This window comes from Austrofundulus limnaeus, unplaced genomic scaffold, assembly GCF_001266775.1.
Source record: "Austrofundulus limnaeus strain Quisiro unplaced genomic scaffold, Austrofundulus_limnaeus-1.0 Scaffold1131, whole genome shotgun sequence".
Classification (NCBI taxonomy): Eukaryota; Metazoa; Chordata; class Actinopteri; order Cyprinodontiformes; family Rivulidae; genus Austrofundulus; species Austrofundulus limnaeus.
This window is the reverse complement of record NW_013953533.1, coordinates 54,991-61,218: the sequence shown is the minus strand read 5'-3', so window position 1 is coordinate 61,218 and position 6,228 is coordinate 54,991.

Below are 6,228 nucleotides of genomic sequence, written 5' to 3'. Positions count from 1 at the left end.
CTGTGTGACTGCTGCCCGACATCGCACTTTCCTCCAACCCGCTGTGCAGAAGCTTTAGTAATGTTGCACATATGTGCTGCAGAAGTCCAAACATGTTAGAAGCCTGTAAACGTTATGTTTTAGGTAGGGATAAAACGGTCATAGTGACAGAACAGTATTTATAAAAATACTAACACATTCAAAGAAATGCTTTTATTCTGAAAGGGGTAAACTGGAAGTATTACAATTTAGACAGAACTGTAACTATTTTGGATTGGCTGATTTGCCAGAGATGATCCCACCCACCTTCAAATTAAACTGATAACATCTGACCTATCATTACTCCTAATGCTAATGCTAAAAGTCTTAGCAGTTAGCATTAGCTTCCACTAGTGTTGTTATTATTATTATTTTTAATCTGTTTAGCAGTTTAGTATTAGTGGAGCTACGATTCTTGTTTAGCAGATTAGTGGTTAGTGAAGCTAACTTTAGGTTAGTTGTGCCCACCACTGTTTGTAACTAAATTATTAACAAAAAAGTAAACAAACCTCAGTATGGGAAGAGTTATTTATCATACAAAGATTTACTTATCACACATGTAGTGACGCTGATTACCGCTTCTTTGAAACTGAACACCTTGATTGCTGTAAAGAAAATTTCACTGATGAGAAACATAAATCTGTCGATCTGTGTTTGATTTACTCTGTGGCTGTGAAGGGTCTCAAAGCTAAATAATTATTTTTTTAATCATGCATTTAATTTCAAATTATGCAAATACTGATTCCGTCTGAACAATTCAAATTCTTCCCATACCTCGGTTTGGCCGTTGTAAATTTGGTAAACAATATAAACGACAGCAAATCCAGGGGTGCCAATATTACTTCCTAATGTCCTTTAAGTATAATTTCATCTTAAACAAAACAAAATAAAATACAATGAAATTTTATGCAGACAAATTCACAGTTTATTAAATAGCTAGTTCAACTAGTTTTTCTATTTATTAAGATTCTCCTCTTTGTCACACTACTATCCTACAGCCACAAACATTTATAAACCTCTTCTAAGCTATTTTTTTTTACGTATTTATGTTTTGTTGTAAAGGGCAAAAAATGCAGGTTCAAGCATTTCTGTCACTTCAAACAAAACCAACAAATAATGAATAACTGCACACATGCGGTCAGACGTGCAACACTGGGAAACTTCCTTCACCACAACCACAAAAACAAACTACTGGACTCTCTTCACACCTTTTTATGTTTGCTCGTTATTTGTTTTTTGTTTTTATTTTTTGCAAACAATGTTTGTACTGTGAATGTGAATCATTCTCTGTATAATTGTAAAGTTTAGATGAATATTATTTATGCCGTCAGTCTCTCCATTTGCCTTTTTTTTTTGTATTTTACCTTAATTTTTGGGTTAACTTCTGAATCGTGTTGACATAGAATGCAATAGCTCTACTTGACTCACAGTCTGAAAACATCGGTGCTAATTTTGGACTGTGCCTGATCTTATTTATTCTATAAAGACCACAAAGAAACCAATCTGAATACTTGGTGCTGTACACAGGGACATTCGTAGGGCAGTTTTCTCATATTTAATATGCTTTGGTTGAACTCTGCCTAACTGTAGACACCATGTTTGAATGAAAAGGCTCTCCAGTAGCAGGTAAACAGGTGACAGCATCTCCTGTCTGCTTTGCTCTCAGAGGTGAGCTGTGTATTTGTTGTGAACATGACACACTGTTTTTTGTATTATAATTTTTTATTATTTTTTTGCTTTCTGTTAAAATCATACATAAAAGTTCTATAAAGTATGTATATACAGTACAGCTATATAAGTGAATAAATCTATATGTTTATTAATCTATCTTAAAGAAAAAAAAACAAACAAAAAAAGCAATAGGGGACATTATGGTGCTGAAATCGTGGCCCCTAATTCCAGCCTGTTAAACAGGAGCGTCGCCACCTCGGGACCTTTTTAAAAAGTCGGCGCCCAACAACCACCTGACTCCACGCGATGTACACAAACCACAACTCAGAAGCTGTTTGTGTGTGTGTGTGTTTCTCACACACACACACTTGGTGCTGTGGCTTGAACACATTTAGAATCCAGCACTAGAACTGTTATCACTCTAATCAGGTTTTCTCAACTCGTTTCATTTTTATTTATTTATTTTTGCTAACCAGACGTTTAAAAATCAAAAGTGGTGCTTCTGTTTTCATGCAGCGTCCGTTCTGTTTTTACAAACTACACCTCTACTGGTGCATATAAAGCAAACAAACAAACCTACATCGGTGTCTTCTCAAACACTGTCTCTAGATGTTTTAGGTCACGTGAGCGTGTTGTGTAGACCATGTAAAATACTTGTAGTGTTTGAATAAGAGCAGCTTCCTGTTTTTTATTATTTTTCCTCCTTTCTGATAGTGGAAATACACTTCAGTCATGTGTGGGTGTTCTCTCCTTTAACTTGCATATCTAAGAGAAGATTAGAATTATAATGGAAAAGCTTTATTGTAAAAAACAAACAAAAAAAAAGCATCTGTCCTGTGCACGCCCCTCTGCAAACACAACCAGTGTCTGAGGAGAAGAACGTCACTTTTGACCTGTAGTTAGATTCCGGTCTGTTTGTTACCAGCACTCTGAGGTATTTTGTAATTCTCGTCGACGCTGTTCTCGTTTCTTATTCTCGGTGTTTGATACGATTTGCAGTTTAAACGTGACGCTTTTAATGGGTGTTCTCAGATTTCCTGTCTTGTTTTTACTGCAAGTTCCACAGACAGGCAGCACGGTGCTCTCCTTCACTTAAAAACAAAAAGGAAATCACAGCTATAGATTATTAGTGCTCTCCTCCTCTTGTGCTGCAGGGTTTTATTGTTTTTAAAGAGACGATCAGCTCACCTGGTGGCTTCTCTGACGGTCCGGCCCGACACCTGGAACTCTCTTTCTCCCTCTCCTGAAGGGGCTGCTGTGGTGTGTGTGCGCACGTTAAGAACTGTTTGCGGAAAAGAACAAATACACTTTGTTGTGAATTTTCCTTTTATTGTGCCATTGGTCCAAAATGACCTTTGGGGTTCTGTTAGATTTTTTTTTTTTTACGCCTGGTACATTTCTTGGTCGGTGCTCTGGGAGAATGCTGCAGCTCGTTTACTTTAAATGCTGCCAAAAGGTCTTAACTCAGGAACCTTCCAACAAATTTCTGTAAACAACTTGATGCCTTGTTTATTTCTGGTTGTGGCATGAAGGAGTCCCCGTAGAAACCCTACTCAGGTTCAGTGAGCGTATCGACGTCTCTCTTTCTCTCTCTCTCTCTGTGGAACAGTTCTTACCGGCACACACATCCAGCCTCTTCAGGGACTTCCAGATTTGCCAGGCTTGACTTTTTTTCCACACATCTTCCTCGTCTCACTAAAGCCTCCGTTTCAACACGCGTCACTAAACAAGACGGAGGTTTGGTGTTCTTCGGCCCTTTAACTGGTTGGTGGGCGACGGGACCTAACGTTGGTGTGATCCGGTGAAGCCAGGGCAGGTTTGAGGTGCAATAATATCAAACCTACTTTCCAAAACACCCTGAGGTTTTATTTTGTTTTCTCTTTATGGAAAAAAAAAATAAACTTGTTACTGTTTGATGTTGGTGCTTTTATCCTAAGATGTTCTAATGAAACAAATGGATTTAGTGTTTTTTCTGCGTTTTATGTTTATTAATAAAATTGTTTTATATAATATAAAGCTTTGTTGCTGCGGTTTAATTTAATTCCACTTCTCTTGTAATTGTTTTTAAAGTCTTCTTTTAAAACAAACATCCCGATCCTTCATGTGGGAAAAGTCAATGATCTTTTTTAATTAAAAGGTTGTTAAATACAATTGTTTTATGCAGCACGAAGTGTAAAATAAAATGTAAAACAAATGTTGACACATTTTCATTRGCTCGCTTTCTGAATGAAATGTCACAGTTCTTACATTTTCTTATTTTTTAGGTAAATTTAAATGTTACATTATGGGCTTTGTAAATATTAAATCCTAAATCTAAATGCTACATTTTAAATGTTGAAGTTAACATTTAAGCATTTCAGAATGGAATGCARCCTTTGCCGTAGGTGCTTGACTCATGATGTCATCATCCTGAGACAACGGCATCTGCTAACACTGCTAATGCGGCTAACGCTTTCCAACAAGACCTCAAACTTGCAGTTGTGTCTGGTGTCTGAGCTGTACTTTAAACTGCCGGTACCACTGGTATTATTTTTCAATGGACACATTTTGAATTTAAATTTTAAATGCCATCTTCAGCGAAGTTGGAAGCATTAGCAGTGGCTAGAGTTGACTTTTGTCACAGGATGATAACATCCTGGTTAGCTAATGCTAACCACTGCTAATGCTGCTGAAGATGGTATTTACAATTTAATTTCAAATTGTGTTCRTTGAAAATAATATCTGGTTCTTGCATTTTGAAGTGCAGCTCGGACACTGGACACAACTACAAGTTTGATGTAGGGAAACTTTAGCAGTGTTAGCGGTTGCTATGGTCTCATGATGATGACATCATGAGAGCCTAGCACCAAAGGCAGAAGCTGCATTCCCTTCTGAAATACTTAAATGTAACCTAAAATATTTAGGATTTAACTTTTACATTTAGATTTAGGATTTAATATTTACATATATTATTTAACATTTAGTAAAAACAAATAAAAGAACAATGAGCTAATATAACAAAATGTTAGTAGAAAATTAACACTCAAAGTGAGCTAAATAATAAAAACATTTTTTAACCTTTTTATTTCATACTTTGCTCTGTATACTTATTTCGGCTACAAGCTCTTATTATTGTAAAAGACTGCTTATATAATAATTGATGTTTTTTGTCTGTTGTGGTCTTTCTTCACTGTAAGAGTGTGACGTCCAGGAACGGGGGTGTTGGTTTTTATCTCCTGGGATCCAAAGACGCTCAGCTCCTCAGTGACCTTGACTGTCTGCAAAACAAGGCTGTAACTGTGAGAACATGAAGGGAGGAAGGTGTAGAAAGGAAACATGTTTCCATCCTGTTTGGACAGAAGAAACCTTGTAATCTAAATCAGCTCTGAAAGGATCTTTTTATTTATGAGGAAGACAAACATGAATGAGTGTATTGTCAGTCAGACAATTAGAGCTCACAAAGAAAAAATATAACAATAAGTCAGGTGAACTAGATGCACTATATTGGTTGACAGTGAAAAGGTGTGATGTCTGTTTAAGATTAATAATCTACAAGATCCTATCTGTTGTTTCATATAAACTCAGCTGTTTCCTCTATTTAATCACTAACATTTTTTATTTGAAATCTGGAAGGAATTTTAAAACTCATCCTACATCATAACATGGACTTGGATTTAAAAAAATCATTTTTATGTCATCCCCATTAGTCGAAGTTAAGGTTCAACAAGCGACCAAATTAACCCTGGTCTGTTTGTCCTGCAGTCAGTGAGGAGAGGAGGTGCTGTGGGGTATGGCAAGCCAATACTTTTGTAATCCACTGAGCAACTCCATTGGAAAATGTTGAAATTGTGTAAAACGTAAATCACTCATATTTTATTAACAATGAAACAAGAGTAAACATCAAAAATTCAAGAAAATGTACCTTTAAAAAGATGAATTTGAATTTTATGGCAACAAATTTAAAGTTTGGGGCAGGGCCAACAAAAAGCTGTAAAAGTCAAGTGAATAAAAAACAGGAGGATTCTTTTAAATAAATCATATTATCAATAGGATGAGGTATTAAGAGACTTTTAGAGAGACTGAATCTGTCAAATGTAAAGATGGGCAGAGGTTCACCAGCCTGCAAAACCAGCATCTAAAAATGGTTGATAGATTTCAAAATGATATTCCTAAAAATAAGAAAGGCAAGACTTTAAACACCCCATCGTCATTAGAATATCAAAAGATTTTAAGAATCTGTACAAATCTCTGTGCAAAGAACGAGACTGAAAGTCAAAATGTGGCCCCCAGGGGCCACTGCGTTAAAAACACATCTGATTAATGATTGATCTCGCTGCATTGGTTCAGTCCTCCAAACTGTTGTCTGAACATTATTCAGCAAACCATAAGTGCAGATTAAAGCTTTTTTGTGAAAAAAACAACAACTACTATATTGACACCAACCAGAACAGCTGCTGTCTTCGCTGGACCAGAACCCATTTAATATGAACTGAGACAAAGAAGAGAACTGTGTGTGTGTGTGTGTGTGTGTGTGTGTGTGTGTGTGTGTGTGTGTGTGTG